General features: G+C 36.4%; 1 protein-coding gene across 10 annotated transcripts in view; it reads right to left on the reverse strand.

The window, feature by feature from the left end:
- Positions 1-20,834, reverse strand: part of CAB39L (calcium binding protein 39 like) — a 134,949-nt gene that overhangs the window by 81,087 nt on the left and 33,028 nt on the right. For 5 of the 10 annotated variants that reach the window (XM_030813397.1, XM_030813393.1, XM_030813394.1 and 2 more), the window contains one exon: positions 6,082-6,538. The exons of 2 other annotated variants lie outside the window; for them this stretch is intronic. The gene's annotated coding sequence lies outside the window, so the exon portion shown is untranslated. Of the gene's footprint in view, positions 1-6,081; positions 6,539-20,593; positions 20,633-20,834 lie in introns of those variants that run through there. 3 more of the 10 variants (XM_030813398.1, XM_030813399.1, XM_003270092.3) reach the window with 3 other exon arrangements.

A 20,834-nucleotide genomic window follows, 5' to 3' on the forward strand; every position in this document is an offset into this window, starting at 1 on the left:
TCCAAGTAGTGTAGTTTGCTTGTGGATGCTTAATTTCCTTCTTTTTTCAAATGTTCTGCTTTTTCCAAAGCTTGTATAATAGATCATGCAAATGCTTTTATAGTAGAAATGCCTCTCTTAAATGGTATTTTGAATGAATAAACAAATAAACTTTTTTTAAGTTCAAACTGTGGAATATCTGATTGTCATGTCTTGTCTTTTCTTTTCTTCTTCTTTTTTTTTTTTTTCTGAGACGGTGTCTCACTCTATTGCCCAGGCTGGAGTGCAATGGCATGATATCGGCTCACTGCAACCTCTGCCCCCGGGTTCAAGCGATTCTCCTGCCTCAGCCTCCTGAGTAGCTGGGATTACAGGCACTCACCACCACACTCGGCTATTTTTGTATTTTAGTAGAAACGGGGTTTTACCATGTTGGCCAGGCTGGTCTCGAACTCCTGACCTCGTGATCCGCCTGCCTCGGCCTCTCAAAGTGCTAGGATTACAGGCATGAGCCACCACGCCTGGCCTGTCATGTCTTTTCAAAGCATTATTCAAACATGATTTCTTTGGCTATAAAGTTTCATAAAGAGTAGTACTTGGCTCAGATTCTGGAGAGAAAGCCAAAAAAGACCATCCAACTCTGCTCCCAGGGAACTCACACCCTGTAGATTTTGTAGTAGATTTTGGCAGCATTCTCTTTCCTAATACACAGTAAAATATTTCATATTCCTAACTTGTGTGTGAGCACCATTGAAGATGGCCCAAAATCAACCACTCAAGTGAGTCATCTGAATATGTTCAGTGACATAAATGGGAAGGAGAGTTGGCGGGGGGTGGGGGGATAGGAAAGGACCTAGGGGAAGAGGGGAATAGCCACCTGGAGCATTAAATGCTCTTGTTGTTATCCCACTTAAAATATTTCAAAGGGAAAAATGTCTAATATCTAATCTCCAACTATGCTATTCAATAATAATTTGAGGCCAGGTGTGGTAGCTCACACCTGTAATTCTAACACTTTGGAAGGTCAAGGCTGCAGTGAGCCATGTTTGTACCACTGCACTCCAGCCTGGGCAACACAGCGAAACTCAGTCTAAAAAAAAAAACAAAAAACAAAAAACAAAAAAAACAACTTAAAAAAATAACGTTTTGAATGTCAAAGGTTTCCCAGGAAAACTGAAGGGAGTGGGAAATTTATATCTGAAGCCAAAAGAGATGTCTCAACATTTCCAGAGGTATAACCAAACTGCTAACTCATTTTAAGAAAGTCAACTAAAAAATAAACCTTCTTTTCCTCATATAAGTTTATTTTACAATCAACAATGAGTTAGACAGGAACATTTCCAAAATGATTTCTTAAGAGCTTGTTAATTTAACTTAAGGCACAGGCACCTTCTGTTAAACTAAAAAAATTAAACCTACCACCACATAAAAAAAAAAAAATTCAGGGCCAGGCGCGGTGGCTTACGCCTGTAATCCCAGCACTTTGGGAGGCTGAGGTGGGTGGATCACATGAGGTCAGGAGATCAAGACCAGCCTGGCCAACAGGGTGAAACCTCGTCTCTACTAAAATACAAAAATTAGCTGGGTATGTTGGCAGGTGCCTGTAATCCCAGCTACTCAGGAGGGTGTGGCAGGAGAATCACTTGAACCCAGAAGGCGGACGTTGCAGTGAGCCAAGATCGCACCACTGCACTCCAGCCTGGGTGATAGAGCGAGATTCCATCCCCAAAAAAAAAAATTCAGAAAAGTTCAGGGATACTATTCTTTTATCCGTATTCCAAATAGGATTCACAGACAGAAAGAAATGAAATCAAATGTACATGGCAAATAATTTTGCCTGTAAGATTCATTTTTAAAAATTAAATGGGATGGAGGTAACATGAGTACATACCTATGTCAATACTAATTGAACCGTCCTCCTAAAATGGGTGCATTTGATTATATGAAAATCTTAAAACAAAAACGTGCACCTTAAAGTTGTACTGTATTTGCTACTGTATCCAAGAAGACTCTCCCCCAAAAAACATAATTTAGAATTGCCTTCACAGAGATGGTTAAGTTACAAAGCATATCATTATATATGTAATAATACCATATCATTATGAACCATATTATATATGTCAAAGAATCTTCCAATCAGTATCTTCTATGCTTCAATTTTTCCATTTTAAAATATGCATCCTAAATGTAATTACAAAGCACAACTGAATTTTGTACTTGAAAACCTATAGATGTGAGTGAAACAATAAAGTACAAATAATGACTTTCACTGATAATCCTTTTTTTCAGTTCAAAATGACTAAGAATAACTTGTTTTTATAAGTTTTATTAACCAAATCTGAGGGAGAGGCACTTTCTAAAAATGGGCAATTTACACAGAAATGGAAAAGTTGTGAGGAGCTTTTTATGAGTCCCATTCATCTGGAAGCCTCAGTCAGACTTACATCAGAAGAAAAACTCTTTTATAAGAGAAACTCATGTCCCTTGTTAATTATTCTTTATTTCTAATGTACAGTAACACTGAAATATATTTTTTAAAATAATTAACATATAAAGTTAGGGATATATACAACTACTACTACATTTATTATCTAAGGATCCTACTAGGCTATTGTAGTTCCAAAAAAAAACTAGTAACTTTATTCATTAGGTTTACACAGATGTTTCTGTTGACAGCTCCAGTCATTTTTCAGAGCTAAAATTTTCTACCTTTATTAGCTATTAGTAATTGTCAATGATTGAAAATTTTATATTAGAATTTTACAAACTCAATTTATAGCAGAGATCTGAACCGAAGTCAGTATTCTCAAAAACTGGTATCTATCATTAAAGCATTAGAGCTTACTGAAATTAACAAATAGTTACTCTTTAAAAAATAGAATTATCAAGGGAAACTCATAATTCATTTTTCATTCTTTCTTGTAAGCACATACATATTACACATAACAAATTTTGGTTAGATACTCTTATTGATATTAAGACATGGTTTATACAAATAGTGTGAAATACAACTATTTCATAGCTTCAGTAAGCCCTGTGCCTGTCTATGACCTGTCAATCTATAAAAACATTAACATGAGAGAGTAGAGATGAAAGTGATTTTGCTAAAGTTATCTGTTATCCCCAAGCTGTTCAAAGTTGATTCGGTTTTTCTGGCTGAGTAATTTGATATAATCTTTCATCCTTCCAAAATTGGAAGGGACTATATGAGTTTCTGCTAGAAATTTGAGACATTTAAGTCACAAAACTGGAAAGTATATGATCTCACTTATAAGCAGTAAAGATCTCTGTTTAAACTAATTAGTGAAATACCAACTTTGACTATAATTAATAGACATGCTAATATAGTTTTAATAGATTTTTTTTTGTTATGTGACTATCAGCTAAATATAATCTTTAAGCCACATTATGAATATATATGTGCATGTAAACACAGTCATATATATATCCCAGAAATGGAAAATTGTCCAAATCTATCTTTATCCATTCAGTAAATACTTGTTAAGAACCTATTATATACCATTTAGGACTACTCAAAATCATTACTTTTTACATAAGATTTACAATAGACTAAAGAAAGTATTTCTTGATCAAATGGAAGAGTTTTTATGCCATTACAAATCATCCAAGATAACCGAAACCTGCATCTACTGTATTGTTTCTTTCATTATTATTTCATTACATAAGTATATTGCATTACTGACTTTTAAATTTCATATACTGGCAATTCAGAGAGACTTTTAGGACCAGTAAAGTTAATTTGGATAGACCCAAGACAAGTTTTCCAAATAAGTCACATTTCTTCATATGGGTCCTAGTAAACATTTGCAAATACATAATCCTTCTGAGTTAAAGTTGACACCTGACTTTAGAATGTCCCATGTACCTTGTAAATTGCCTCCCCTCGTCACCATTCCTACTCATTCAAGGCAGCAACCAAGTTATACCATGGTCTTTTCTTGTTCTCTTCAGAGTTAGACCTATTCTATCTTACTTTTGCTTGGTTCACATCTCACAATTCAATCAATTCTTGTCAGGCCATCTCTTTCTCATGAGGAAAAACATGTGCCCCTAAGCCTCTTTCCTTTATTGGATATCTTGGAAAATAACTCATTTCAATTTCTGTGAACCAAAGAAACAGTTTAGTCCTCATGCAATAACTATTATCAGGTACCTACTATGTTCCACACACTGGGCTAGACCCTTAGGAATGGCTAAGTATGAACTCAATGGCCAGAAATATTCTTGTAGCAAGAAAAAGAGAAATCACTGATTTCAATGTCAGATTAGATCTCAAAAACAGTGCAATCAACCTTGAAAGCTCATGAAGGCACCCAAAAAACCCATAAGCATCCTTCCAAATACCTATCCACCTATTAAACTTGCTTTTCTTTAAGCATTCATATTTAGAATAAAAATAATATCTTATCCAACATAATTATTTTATATTTTGTTTCGTCATTGGAATTGACTTTCTTATATTTTTCAAGGTAGCAATGGTTTTTCTATAGCATAGGTAAAATACATTCTTAGACTATAATAAACGCCCAACAGTCACTTGATAAACTGTTTTCCAGGGAAAATAGGTTCTAAATTTCCAACAATCCATTCACAAGTAAACTTCTGAAATACAAAGCATTTGTAAATTGGGAATGCATTATTCTTTATTTCTATATTTACATTCCTATGGGCCTGGGAAATGGTACCATCACTAAGGTAACACAGTGAATGACTAGTTTAAAATAAAAAATTATTCTGAAGAGGGTGAAGCTGTATGCAAATAATTTTCCACCAGTTTAAGAAGGACTGAGCATGGGAAAATCTATAAAGAAGTAAAAGTAAGTTTGTGATATTATCTCTATGATGTTTACTTTTAAGTGCAAGATACCAATTAGCCCAGAAAAGGTTTCCATAGACCAGCTGAGCTGCTTCTTATACATAGGTCAACAGTCTAAAAAAAAAAAAAAAAAACCCACAAAATCCCACAAAACAAAACCTGTTCTACAGGCTTCTGTACACGTAGAGGAAATGTTAGAGAAAGTACAGCCATTTTATGGTCTATCTAGGGTACAAGCCCTTCTAATGTGTTCACTAATACTCTGCAGAAGTTTTCATTTCAGTTGTTTTGCCTTAAAGGATTCACTTGAATCAATAACTAGAGACATATATATTTCTTGAGGCTAGCAGAGGGTAGATTAGAAACTCTACTTAAAGTGGTGCATCTTCATGCAGTGACTCAATTTCAGTTAACAACATAACACTTTCTTCCTCCTACAGAAGAATGATTATATGCCTCCATCCATGCCTTTAAAAAGATATATATAATTAGCATACACTCTCCTATTTTAAGATTATACAAAGAAAGTTTTATTGGAATGTGAATAGATATTTTTAAGAGTTTATTTTTCCTTGCTCTATTGCTTATACAAACACAAACACACAAACACACCAGGTTATATTAGCTCTTCAACAGAATAAGATTGTATGAGAGGAAAGTTTGGTATAAACCGTAAGAACAAAATAACTGCTTTGTTCCTTAATTAGAAACCCAAATACATTCATTCATTTTACATAAAATAGGAAAAATCAGGTATCACTTATTGGGTCTAACAGAAGCAGTCAACGTTTAAATTATATATCCTTTTAAATAATAGTATCAACATTTTTATTTAAATTATGAGAGAATGCTGTAATGTAGAATACAAAACACAGTGATAATTTAAAATTTACTAACAATAGACAGAAAGAGGTAACTTTTGAATTTTCATGCAGTTGAAAGAGAAACATGAAAAACGGTATACTCTACTGCCACTATTTTATTTTTGGAAACTCTTTGTAAATAAAAACCCATTTCCAAAATAAGATATTCCATGAACACAGAATAGTTGGTAATGGTTCAAGTGCCTTAGGCAACAGAGAAGTATTGTTTTGAAGTTTTTTTAAACCTCTCCTAGTAACAGCAATTCATTATGCACAAAGAAACAAGGTAACAGCATGGTTTATAATGAATATATAATAACTGCAGAACCTCAGTTAAAACTAAAGTTTACCATATTCCTTTCATTTCTATAAACCAGTATAGATAACCTTGCTGATACTCACCAAATGTTACAGAAATGCCTAGGCTTTTCTAAGCAACAAAACGTAGACACATGGTGAGGTGCTGAAGACAGCTCTTTCTTGAGCTCAAAGCACTTTAGATGAAGTAGCCTTTATCGTCCATTTAATAGAGGTTGCCTCCTATTACCAAGCGTGGCAGAGAAAAGAGTTTCCACAATTAGGTCTTGACTTTCTGTCCCTCTTTTTGAAGAGTAACAGTTACCACCGGAAAACGTTACCAGAAAACGATCACTTGAACACTCACATAGGGCAGCTGTAAATTTCCACTCTCTTTGCTTGCTCTCAGATTCCAAGCCTTGCTTGTCTCTTAATCTGTCACAGGCAGTTCTGTTTCTGGTCAAACCAGCTTGCTTATGCGTTCTCCACTCCCTCTCTAACACTTGCTTTCAGATACGTACCACAGTCACAGCTCCCTCTTTTACTTCCTCCCTCCTCAGTCCTGTAACATCACAAGAATGTGTGTAAAGCTGAGGCAAAATAAATTCTTGGGCCAAAAAAGAAAAAAGTCTAGAGATAAACAAAATTTTTTCTCATCACTTTTTTCTGTCTTAAGTCTTATACTTGTTCATGCACGGGGTTTTGTTAAGTGATTAAACTGGCTGGACCACCTTGTTTAAAAATGTAAATAAAGGTTATTTTTAAAAAAAGCCATGTTGATAGTAATAATAACAGATTCACCTGCTAATATGCTAGCTCCTCAGGGAAGATGCTATTCCCAATCATAAGAAAGTGGAGCAAGTAAACACACAAGTACTTGTATTAGAAACTTAATCTTAACATTTAAAAAGCAAGGAAGGTTTTAGAGTACTTATAATTTAAACCGTGTAATTTTATGAAAACTTAATGTATTTCTTAATATGGTATATTTTGAAACTTGGACCAAAATTTGCAGTTATAAAAGGGAAAATTATAAAGAACATAGAAAAATATTGACACCAAAAACAAAAGAGAAGCTTAATCATGTATGTGCAAACCAAATGTAATTATTGCTGTTGGAAAGTAGGTTTTTTTTCCCCCTAAACATTACCGGTCAGAATGCATAACACCTCTTATAAGAATTACAAAAGCTAAAGGCTACAAAAAATTATTAAAGTTATTATACACATATAATTATAGAGTAAAGTATCTTAAAATTATGAAACTCTCTGTAAGGTTTGGGGATGAGGAATTAGGTGGAAAGCTGAGGGGCTCATGGTTGGCAGGTTTAGATGGCATTTATAGGATTCTTTGGAATTAGGAAGCAATATATGCAGCTTGGAATAAGTGCTGGCTCTGTATGAATGCTAGTCAGATCTCGCTTTGGAGTTCTGTTCCAGTTCCTTAGCCCAAAACACTTTTAGGTTCTCCATCTCCCACTATGTCCCCAGTCAAAAGTCTTGGGCCCTTCTACTGATGGATCTTCCAAGTACAGAAGGAACAGAAGTAGTTATTAGACCTACTATTAAGTAACACATTCTTATTCTCTGCAGAATTAAAATCTCTCTAAGAATATGAGCTTAAGTAAGGTGAAAGGTAAATATCTATAAATAGTTATTTATATCCCTTAAGAAAAATAAGTCAGTAAAAGTTGGCCTTAAAATATAGTTGTCTTGATCTGGTTTATTTAAAGTAGAATTAAAATTTAACTATATTATACAGTTATTTGGTTATTTCTTAGCGCTTATTAAATAGGTATCAAAGACGACTAGAGATCAGTCTGCCAATTTTTCTTTCAATTAGTAGTTTTATAATTTTTAGAGTTTTATTTCTTCTTTTTAAAGAGATGTTAAGTGGAAATAATTCTAAATCACTCAGGGTATGAAGTGTCTAGTATCTTAGGTTATACTCCGAGAGTTGTAGTATAACCAAAGAAATTCAGAATTTACAAAAGTGGTTCTTAGGATAACTGCAAGGTTCATTTAAAGCTGGGAGACTCTATATCAATCTACAGTGGATTCAAAGGCACAAAGTCAAGTCAAGGACTTTAAAACATATAATTACTAAGATTATTTATGATTGTTTGTATATTTAATTCCTATTAAATACCATTCCATTTTCCAACAGCAAGAGTACAGAAATCTCATAATATACAGGAAACTGGGTTGAGTATTCAGAAGGATATTGCCTCAGTAGTGGAACCAAATTAGTTTTAGATTAAAGGTTGTTCTGGTCCCTCCTAATAGAGATTAAAAGTAAGCCCTGAAAGGATCAAATTATTTCCAAATAACTGCAACCCAGAGTAAAATTTTAAAATATTTATATAAATTTTTTAAAATCTAGCACACAATAATGTAAAATTCACAATATCTGGCATCTAGTCAAAAATCACCAGGCATGCAAAGAAGCAGAAAAACTTAATGCATAAGAAGGAGAAAATTGATCATTAGAAACAGACTCAGAAATGACACAAATAATAGAATTAGTATATGAAGACATTAAAACTATTAAAAATAGCTTCCATAGGTTCAAGAAGATATTAGAAAGATAAGAATGTTAAGGAGAGACATGGCAGATATAAAAAAGATCTAGATCAAATTTCTAAGAATTAAAACTACAATTTCTGAGAAAACATTTATTCTGTTTCATGGAATGAAGTGTTGCCCAACTCTAGAATCACAAATAAGGCCAATTAAGATCTTTAAACAACAACAACAACAACAAAAAAAACCCCATAAACTCTGGAATGAAAATTACACCAAATGAGATGAATATCAGACTGCATACTGCAGAAGAAATGATTAGTAAACTTGGAGACACAGTGACAGAACTTATCAAAATAAAGCATTGAGAGAAAAAAAGTTTAAAAAATAAAAATGAACAGAGAATCCCTGAACTATGGGAAAACTTAAAAGAACCTAATGTATACTATATATACTATATATAGTCTTTGGACCTTGAATAAATGTCAGCAGTAGCCAAGAAATAGTTGTTACAGGCCTTGGGCGTAACCCAGTACTGTGCTGGCTTCAGGTGTGACCCAGCATTGACCTAGTATAGTCCTAGCAGTGGTGGTCACAAGAGGGCTTGCACCATCCCTCCCCAAACTGTAAGCAGCTCATCAAAGAGAGACAGAGAAAGATTCAGTATGGGAAGAGAACATGAGACTGTCTGGTAATCCAGGGAATTCTCCTGGATCTTACCCAAGACCACCAAGGCGGTATCTCCTCAAGTCTGCAAGTCACAACATTACTGGGCTTTGAATATCGCCTAATGCAAATATGGCTGCAGTGACCAAAGACTTAGATCACAATACTCAATTCCCTTTGAATATTTGGAAAGCCTTCTCAAGAAGGACAGATACATTCATCCTTGAGAGGTCTGGAAAAAAAAAAAAAAGACAAGTACAAATAAGCTCAGAGTGTGAAGATTAGAATATTAGAATAAATACCTAACTCTTCAATGCCCAGACAGTGACAAACATCCAGAAGCATCAAGACCATCCAGGAAATCATGACCTCACCAAACCAACTAAATAAGGAACCAGTGACCAATTCTGGAATGACAGAGATATATGACCTTTAAGAGAATTCAAAATAGCTGTTTTGAGGACGCTCAAAGAAATCCAAAATAACACATAGAAGGAATTCAGAATCTTATCAGATAATATAACAAAGAGACTGAAATAATTAAGAATCAAGCAGAAATTCTGGAGCTGAAAAGTTTAACTGACAAACTGAAAAATGCATCAGAGTTTCTCAAAAGCAGAATTGATCAAGCAGCAGAAAGAATTAGTGAGCTTGAAGACAGACTATCTGAAACACACAGAGCAGTCAAAAGAAAAAAGAATAAAAATAATGTAGCATGCCTACAGGATCTAGAAAATAGCCTCAAAATGGCAAATCTAAGAGTCATTGGCCCTAAAGGGGAGGTAGAGAGAGAGATTGGGGTAGAGAGTTTATTCAAAGAGATAGCAGAGAACTTCCCAAACCTAGAGAAAGGTATCAATATTCAAGTATGAGAAGGTTATGGAACACTAAGCAGATTTTACCCCCAAAAAACTACCTCGGGACATCTAATACTCAAACAACGAAAGGTCAAGGATAAAGAAAGAATCCTAAAAGCAGCAAGAGAAAAGAAAAGAATAACATATAAAGGAGCTCCAACACATCTGGCAACAGATTTCTCAGTGGAAACATCACAGGCCAGGAAAAAGCAGTAAGAGCAGTAAGACATATTTGAAGGTCTGAAAGAAAAAAACCTTTTATCCTGAAATATTATATCCAGTGAAAATATTCTTCAAACATGAAGGAGAAATAAAGACATTCCCAGACAAACAAAAGCTGAGGGATTTCATCAACCCAGACCTGTCCTACAAGAAATGCTAAAGGGAGTTCTTCAGTCTGAAAGAAAAGGACATTAAGGTACAACAAGAATCATCTCGTCATCTGGGCCAGGCACGGTGGCTCACACCTGTAATCCCAGCACTTTGGGTGGCTGAGGCAGGAGGATTGCTTGAGCAGAAAAGTTCAAGACCAGCCTGAATAACATAACAAGACCTCATCTCTACAAAAGATCAAAATTAGCCAGAATTGGTGGCACATGATTGCACCACTGCACTCCAGCCTGAGTGACAGAGCAAGCCCCTCTTGAAAGAAAGAAAGAGAGAGAGAGAGAGAGAGAGAGAGAGAGAGAGAAAGGAAGGAAGGAAGAAAGGGAGGGAGGGACATATACTTAATGGAATACTATTCAGCTATAAAAAAGAATGAGATCCTGTCATTTGAAACAACATGGATAGAACTGGAGGACATTATGTTAGGTGAAGTAAGCCAGGCACAGAAAGACAAATTTCACATGTTCTCGCTCATTTGTGGGAGCTAAAAATTTAAACAATTGAACTCACAGAGATAGAGAGGAGAATGATGATGGCAGGAAGCAGGGAAAAGGGGATGGTTAATCCACTAATGGGGATGAGTATAAAAATATAAGATCTAGTATTTGATAGCACTACAGGGTGACTACAGTTAGCAATAATTTGTTGTACATTTTAGAATAACTGAGGGAATACAATTGGAATGTTCTTTTTTGTTTGTTTGTTTGTTTGTTTGTTTTTGAGATGGAGTCTTGCTCTGTCACCCAGGCTGGAGTGCAGTGGTGAGATCTTGGCTCACTGCAAGCTCCGCCTTCCAGGTTCACGCCATTCTCCTGCCTCAGCCTCCCGAGTAGCTGGGACTACAGGCGCCTGCCACCATGCCCAGTTAATTTTTTTTTTTTTTTGTATTTTTAGTAGAGACAGGGTTTCACCGTGTTAGCCAGGATGGTCTCGATCTCCTGACCTCGTGATCTGCCCACCTCGGCCTCCCAAAGCACTGGGATTACAGGTGTGAGCCACTGCACACGGCCTGGAATGTTCTTAACACAAAAGACTGATGAATAGTTGAGATGATTGGATACCCTATTTGCCCTGAGGTGATTATTACAAATTGCATGCCTATGGTATCAAAATATCTCATGTATCCTATAAATATATACACCTATTATGTACCCTAAAAATTAAAATTTTGAAAATTAAAGACACCTTAATTGAAAAAAAGTCACTCCAAAAAAATAGTTCGTATTGATACTTTTAATTCTAATCTATCATTACAGAATTTTAACTCTACTTCTTTGCTCTTATATTCACCTTCACTTATACCACAAATCTTTGTTCTAATAACACAGTAATATAATGATATATTTGCCTACTCTTTCAATATATCTAACATAGATTCAAAATAACAGTACCAAAATTACTAACAATAAAATCACTGAATGAAGTTTAAAGAATTCTTTGCCATTAACTAATGAATTGGTCAGCATATAACTGTCAGTAGTGAGTCCTAATGTTAAAATTTAATTATTTTACCTGTTATAAAAACAAAACTATTTCACACTGTTAGTTCACCATTGAAAGAAATTTCACAAAACAAGATTTCAATTTCTTTAAGTAGAGACTTTAACAACCTATAAATGGTGTAGTTCAATGGAGTTGTCTCAACTTTTTTTTTTTTTTTTTTTTTGAGACGGAGTCTCGCTCTGTCGCCCAGGCTGGAGTGCAGTGGCGCAATCTCGGCTCACTGCAAGCTCCGCCTCCCGGGTTCACGCCATTCTCCTGCCTCAGCCTCTCCGAGTAGCTGGGACTACAGGCGCCCACCACTACGCCCGGCTAATTTTTTGTATTTTTAGTAGAGACGGGGTTTCACTGTGGTCTCGATCTCCTGACCTCGTGATCCGCCCGCCTCGGCCTCCCAGAGTGCTGGGATTACAAGCGTGAGCCACCGAGCCCGGCTGTCTCAACTATTAAGAAAACCACAGGGGAAGAAAAAAATGTAAATGATGTACATAGATCAAGTTGCAGTCAAATGGCATCATGGCATGCTAAATATGCAATGATTCTACAGTTATTTGAATACAAAAAAAGGTAGGAAAATTATTTATCACTTAAATTTGGTAGCTTTGGTAGCTTAACTATGCAGAATTCCAAGTTACCTCCTCCATCTCAGCAGTCATATTTACATTATTGGGTGTTATAAGGCTTTGAATCCATCTTGGCATACTCGTACTATAACAATTCACTAGCAATAAGTGCTATAACTAGCTAATGAATGTTTAAGGCACATTATTGAATTGATTAGTCCATTAAATTAAAACATTAGTGGTTAAAAAAGAGTTCATTGTCAACAATAAAAACAATAGCACAAAACCTGGTTTGTCATGATCCCCCCCCAAAAAAATCAAGACTCTAACATGTAAAATACTCAATACACAAATACATAATTATATGATTAAGTGCCACCTCCACAATTTAGTGCTATATTTTGAATTAAATTAATATTAATTTTACTTTATTGGTTTTAGAGTTATTTATATTTAATTAACATATTTGTTTTTATTTAAATATATAACATTTGTAAGAAAAAGTATATTAAGGCCAAGGCCCAGTGGCTCATGTCTGTCTTTCCAGCCCTTATGGGAGGCTGAGGCAGGTGGATTGCTTGAGCCCAGGAGTTCAAGACCAGCCTGAGCAACATAGCAAGACCCCGTCTCAAAAAAAAAAAAAAAAATAGAAGTAAGAAACAAAAATTTAGTATGCCAGAAGCAAATGCTATGTGAATGATAATAGTACAAAAAACTAGAAATCCAGGTTGCGGTCAGATTATGGAGAGACAGAGTGCTAGACAAAAGAGCTAAATAATTTGTGCACAAAACGGGCCATGATGGGATCAGAACTTTCTGTAATGAATGTGAATTTGGCAGGAGAATCAAAGGGCAAAGAAACAGTAGATGATGAAATTAAAGGTAACTCAGTAGTCTACGATGACAGTGAGGGTAACCAGACAGTGGGAATAAAAGGACTACAAGAGTATAATAGAGAATAAGTTTGGCAACTGAAAAACTATGGATAGTAATTGAGAGACGAGTCAAGATCCCAATGCATTCCCATGCCTGTGTGACAGTAAGCAGGTTATACCTTTAAAACATATAGGAACCACAGGAAGAAAAATAAATTTTATGAAATAGCCAGTTACTTGATATATAACAAGACCGAGATGCCAGCAAGGCTTCTGGATATAAATGCCCACAGGCAGCTGAACATACAGAACTAGAACTTGGAGAGAAAACAGACCAGAGCAATATATCTGGGGGTCATCCATCCTGCCACTGCAGTATGAGAGAGACCAAGAAGAGAGCCAAGGACAAAACTTCAAGAAACATCTACAGGTGTTGGTAGAAAAAGGGCAACTGGCTGGGCATAGTGGCTCACCCCTATAATCTCAGCACTCTGGGAGGCAGATCACTTAAGCCCAGAAGTTCAAGACCAGGCTGGACAACATGGCAAGACCCCCATCTCTACCAAAAAAATGTATACAAAAATTAGTTGGGTGTGGTGGTACACTCCTGTGGTCCCAGCTACTTGAGAGGTTGAGGCAGCAGGATCGTTTGAGCCCTGGAGGCAGAGGTTGCAGTGAGCAGAGATTGCACCACCGCACTCCAGCCTGGGCAACAGAGTGAGACCCTGTCCCCACCCCCCAAAAAAAAGGCAACTAAAGAAACAGTGGTTAGAGAGGGAGAGGAGAAACTGAAAAGTATGCTATCGTGTGACCAAAAAAAAAGAGATCTTCAAGAAAAAGAAGCATTTAAAAGTACTTACTACCTAACCCTGTAGTCTAATTTCTAAGTCCCACTTTCAATTCTTACAAAGCAAAGGTATTAGCGGGAAAGGGGCCTTTAGAGAAACACTTGTTACAGAGAAAGGGACTTTTAAGAATTCATATTCCCTAAATTCCTAAAGAAATAGGCTGGTAGTCAGCGAGACCAAAGACAGGCAGGGACCATCAGAGCATACAGCAGTACAGCAAAGCATGAGGCAGGCAGAGGACTCCAGGCCAGCCCTTCTGGGAAACTGGTAACACTGGCTCTGATTCAGGCAGCATATATAGCCCAACTCTGCCATGCCATGCCTAGAACACTGTATGGGAGATCGGAGACTTAGTAGTACCTGACACAACAATAGGATTAGGATTATAAGAGGTTAGGGATGAGGTAATAGAGAAATGAGCATATATTACTGTTTCCAAGTGTTGGATATAAAGACTAGAAGGACAGCTTGAAGGGCTTAATAAGTTTTTGTTTGCTTTAAAAAAAAAAAAAACTTTCAACTCTTGGTAGATTGAGTGGGACAGACAGGAGGAAGGTAGAAGATGAGAAGGGGATAATTAATGGGGCATGATCTTTGAGCCCAAAATGGGAGGGATCAAGAACATAAGTGGAATAATATATATTTTTCTAAAATGAGAAGGAGGAGAAAGCATTAGTAGAGACTGCCCAGGGAAAGAGGAATCAAGTTAGGAAGCACATGTTTACTTCAATTTTCTCAGAAAAGCAGGACTCACCATCATCTGAAGAGAACAAAGGTAGAGTAAGAGAATATGTGTTTGAGCAGAGTGAAAATTGGTCTTATCAGAAAACCCACATGTGGCTGGGCACAGTGGCTCATGCCTGTAATCCTAAGCAGTTTGGCAGGAAGTAGGAGGATCCCTTGAGTCCAGGAGTTCAAGACCAGCCTGGGCAACATAGGGAGACCCTCTCTCTATTAAAAAAAAAATCCACATAAATACAGTAAGAAGAAAAGCTAAAAGGTGTGACTCATGTACACCAAATCCTAAGTTTAACAGTTAAAGTTCCGCTTATATCCACACGATTCCACTTATATCTAAACAATATAACAATGCTTAGTACATGCTATGATTTTCCACCAACTGCCAAATTTAAGGAATAACAAAGAATGAGGTTAAGAAACAGATCTTGGAGCCCCAAGATTCAATATATAGCTAGCATCATAACAACAAAATGGGCTTAGTGCCATAACCACAGGCAGATGGTGATACTAATAATTCTCATATTTCCCTGCCCTTCTTTGCTGGATCCATGTTCTGTTTTCTCCACAACTGGTACTTTTATGAAAAGTTCTTGCTCGAGTCAGTTAAGAACACAAGATACCTTTTAGTAAAAGAACAATTCCCACCCTGTTGAGAACTGATGTACATTCTCTTTTTATGAGGTGTGTCATACTCCAATTTTCCAAGTTTTTACAAATTATTGAAACCAGAACTATACAAAAATTTTATGTTGGAGAATCATATTATTACTATTATAAATCTTTAAAAGTACAACTTGTAAGCTGGTGCTCTGAAGCCAAGAAGAAAAACAGGATCTAAAGAGAACACAGAAAGAAAGGACAAAGAAAGAGGCAGGATGAGTGAAGGGACAGAAAACCTTGAGTTATAAATAACTTGGTTTAAAATGCCAAGAGAAACTAGTCTCAAAGTATCTCTACAGGGTTGTAAAGCTTTTTAATAATGAAAGTACTTCACATGACAATTTTCAGAGTCAAAGCCATTTATGGCAAACAAACACATAGCATTTACAATATAACATATTCAGGTAATTTACTGAATGGAAAAATCTCTATGGAATTCGTCCAGTAATTATAGTGGATTCCATTTATAAAACATATTTTACCACAAATCTGAAGACTTATAAAACATGATCTAGTATATGATAAATGATTATAATCCTTTAATAAATATTAATCACAGAAAAATTAGTCTTAATAACTATAACCACAGAATGGCATCTTGTTTTACAAATAAAATAAAACCAGTGTACTGTTCTAGCTGTACTGGTTCTAAAAATGTCTTTTTACCTTTTAATTTTAAATTAAATGTCCATTAAAAAAGTATTTTTTATTTTCTATGCTTCCCTATTGTTTTAAAATCCCAGCCCGGTGCGGTGAGTTGTATCTGTAATCCCAGCACTTTGGGAGGCTGAGGCTGGTGGATTGCATGAGTCCAGGAGTTTGAGACCAGCCTGGGCAACATAGTGAGACCTCGTCTCTACCAAAAATACAAAAAATCAGCTGGGCGTGGTGGTGTGTGCCTGTAATCCCAGCTACTTAGGAGGCTGAGGTGGGAGAATCTCTTGAGCCTTGGAGGCGGAGGTTGCAGTGAGCTGAGATTACGCCACTGCACTCCAGCCTAGGCAACAGAGAGAGACTCTCTTGAGAAAAAAAGAAAAAGAAAGAAAATCCCCCGCCTCCCTCTTCTCTAATTCCCCTCCCCAAGGTTAAGCACTATTCAAAGTGCTATCCTTCCAGACCCTTTTTCCAGGCATACATAGATGTATGTATTTGTTTGAATACACACCAAGATAATTTTTTAAATGAGATAATAGTATGCATACTGCATTATAATTTATTTTCTTTATAGTAGATCTTGGATTTCTCTACATTTGGTAGCTCTATTTCATTCTTTTAAAAGTGTTGCATGGTTGCACAGTAGATGCACTTGGCACCAAAAACTTGACTTAAGTATATCCCGAGCATGACCCTGAATGCGGTTCACAGTTTCGAGCTAAGGAATCTGGGATAGGCTGGAGACCCACTCCTTATCTATGAGGAACATTCGAGCCCCCAGCCTGGCTCATGGAACACAGGGCGTAGAGGGAATCAAGGTCCTTTGTTTTGGGTTAAATGAAGGTTACCAGGTGGAGGTTGTTAGGGAGAAGGCATTAAGTGAAAATGCTATGTAAACTGCATGACTGTTGCAAGCAGTTGGTTCTCTTGCCTAGCCCGCCGCCACTGGACTCTCTCCCCTGTATGTAAACTCCCCCAAAAACCCTCTGTCTCCTTTGCTGGCTCCGGGTCTCTTTGGCCTCTAGAACCTGGTGCCATCCCCACTGGAGTTGATAGGGGTTCAGCACAAATTGGTGTTCCTTAATATTGCTGTACTACAGTTTGTTTAACCACTTCTCTATATATAGACATATAGGTAGGTGAGGGTGTTGTTTTTTGTTTTTGTTTTGCTATCTTATAATCTATTTTAAAATTAGTCACTGATAACATAAACAAATCAGAATTTAAAAACACAATGTTAATTCTCCCTGGAAAAAAGCCATAAAGTGATTATTTGTATTATTCTAATAATACAGTTAAATAAAATTTACCTTTGCCATTTAAAAAAAATTGCACAAATCACAATTACTTTTGCACCAACCTAACAATAAGCATTTTTTTCATTTTAAATATTTTGGTTTCTCACAGTTGATAAACATGCAAAATCTGTCATTGTTCTCAATACAATGTTATCAATAATTCTGAAAATTTACACATGCAACTAATTTTCAAATTAACTGCACATTATGGCCTTTGGATATGCATTGGATATCCAGTGTGTTTGAGGGCTAAATCTCACTAATTCTCCACTATTACTCAATTACATTAAGCCAGCAGTCCCCATCCTTTTTGGCACCAGAGGATAGTTTTGTGGAAAGCAATTCTTCCACGGACCTGGAGGTGGAGGGCTGGGATGCAGGGGATGGTTTCGGGATGAAACTGTTGCATCTCAGGTCATCAGGCATTAAGAGTCTCATATGGAGCCTGCAACCTAGATCCCTCACATGCACAGTTCACAGCAGGGTTTGTGCTGTCTGTGGGACTCTAATTCTGCCACTGATCTAACAGGAGGTGGAATTCAGATGGTAATGCTCGCCAGCCAGCCACTCACCTCCTACTGTGGTGCCCGGTTCCTAACAGGCCACGGACAGGTACAGGTCTGCAGCCCAGGGGTAAGGGACCCCTGCATTAAGCAATTCTTGACTGGTGTTTTCAGAAGCCTAGTGTGGTACTAGGTTCTCTAAGGAATTCAAAAGAGGTCTGTGATAAAAGATCTGTCTTCAAGGAGCTTGTACAACTTTTGTGAAAAAAAAAAAAAAAAACCTTAGCTATCTATGTAAAATAATTACACCTGAATACAAAGTTTTGAAGAAAATACAAAAGGAAGAAGAAATATACAAGGGACCAAGGTATATTTTACCTTATTTTATCATAAGGTAAAATATAGAGATTACGTAAGTGAGGAAAGAAAAGGAGTAAGTGAAAGAAATGGGACTTTTTTAATTGTACAAAAATTATAGACTTTATAAATTCTTCTAACAACATATTTCCTGAGGACTTGTTAGCAACTACCTAAGAAATGGGAATTTAGATGCACTTTGAAAAAGTACTAGGATTTGGATATAGTGAGATAGAAAAAGGAACAATATCCCAGCATAGGAAAATCTTTTAGCAAAAATGCAAAGACTGGAATGAAAGTAGAAAAGGGACAGAAAGAGAGGCAGGGAAATGGGAGAAAAGAAAATTGTGGTTAAAAGGGAAATACCTAGGGAAGTTTTTGAGGTGGAGTGGTGGACAGGGAGGGCACATATATTTGTTGTCAAAGGAAGAAGCCTGGAGAGAGGTAAAAAGCTATTCCCTGTACACCTGGCCCAACACGTTTTGGTCTCATTTCAACCAATACTCACCCTTTTCACTGGCTTCTACAAGAAATACACATACACCAAGTATTTCCTGGCTTTCGTAAGTTTTTATATGTGAGGTCACAGTGAAGTGTCACAATACACAACATAGCATTTCTCCAGAGTTCCTATTCCTTTCCTGCTGGATTTTCCCTGTGCCTTTCAAGTTTTTCTCCCCTTTTTTAAACAGAAAATTTAAACTCTATCTCAGCTTCTAGTTCCAAATATGTATTCCTAACTCATCCTAAACTGCAACAAAACAGAGACTCTTCCAATGGCCAGGACATACCTCCTTAAAAGGCAATTTAACAACCGTCTCCAAATACTTAACAAACCCTTTGTGGAGTCAACATTCATCACATATGAATTATCCATGCTTTTCTTCCAAACAAATTCTGCATTTTCTATACAATTCTTAATGCTTACTAAAAGATTAACAATTTCTCCATTGGGATAGAGTCAAAACTGCAGATGAAAGATTTGCCTTAGTAAAAAGAAGCATAATGTTATAAAAAACGAATCATTCTTTTCAAGAAATAGAGGCAGCAACAGTTTTTAAAATTAAATAAGAACTAGAAGAATGTAGTGAGACAGAATCTCGTATACTGCTGAGTAGAACAAAATCCCCAGGAACCTTTCTAGAAAACAATTTACCAGAATATTCATGCTTTTTAACATACTAATTCTACTAACAAAAAGCTATCCTGAGAAAATAGAGATGGCTAGATGTTAAATGATGTTATTGCAATGTTATTTACAAAGGAAAGCCAAGAGTATCTACAAAAGGGAAATAGTTGAATAAATTATGTTATGCTACCATCTTAGAATATTATAGAGATATAAAAATATTTTAAGTGCCATATATATTCACATAATAAAATATGTTAAATAAAAATCAAGAAATAGGACTAATACTTCAAATTCATTTTAAAATCATAAATATTATATATATACAACTGTGTGTGTGTACAGAGACATGCATAATTTTATATAGATAAAAGACTAGAAGGAAACACAACAAAATTTTAACAGTAATTTTCTCTGGGTAGTAAGATTACAGATTACTTTTTTCTTCTTTATAATTTTCTGTAACAATCAAATTTTCTACAATAGCATTTATAAGTGGAAAATTTGTTTTAAAAAAGAAGCAGCTTTGTTTCACCATTAAGTAGGCATTTAAAAAAAAATGTAGGCTTGCTGGGCATGGTGGCTCACGCCTTTAATCCCAGCACTTTGGGAGGCCGAGATGGGGGTGGATCCCTTGATGTCAGGCATTCGAGACCAGCCTGGCCAACATGGTGAAACCCCATCTCTACTAAAAATACAAAAGGTTAGCTGTGTGTGGTGGTGCGTGCCTGTGGTCCTAGCTACTTGGGACGCTGAGGTGGGAGAATCACTGAAGCCTGGGAAGTTGAGGCTGCAGTTAGCCAAGATCATGCCACTGCACTCCAGTCTGGGCAACAGAGTGAGACCCTGTCTCTAAAAATTTTAAAAATAAAAATAGAAAATAAAAAATGTGGCCAGGCGTGGTGGCTCACGCCTGTAATCCCAGCACTTTGGGAGGCTTAGGTGGGTGGATCATGAGGTCAGGAGTTCGAGACCAGCCTGGCCAATATGGTGAAACCCCGTCTCTACTAAAAAAAAAAAAAAAATACAAAAATTAGCAGGGTATGGTGGTACGCACCTGTAATCCCAGCTACTCAGGAGGCTGAGGCAGGAGAAGCACTTGAATCTGGGAGGCAGAGGTTGCAGTGAGCCAAGATCGTGCCACTGCACTCCAGTCTGGGTGACAGAGTAAGACTTTGTCTTGAAAAAAAAATAAAATTAAATTAAAATAAAATTTAAAATGTGGGCTCTGATATATTTATGATCTATACACTCTACACTATGGTACTGGTGAAGCCTATAGACTTCTGAGTTTCCAT

Source organism: Nomascus leucogenys, chromosome 5 (assembly GCF_006542625.1).
Source record: "Nomascus leucogenys isolate Asia chromosome 5, Asia_NLE_v1, whole genome shotgun sequence".
Lineage (NCBI taxonomy): Eukaryota > Metazoa > Chordata > Mammalia > Primates > Hylobatidae > Nomascus > Nomascus leucogenys.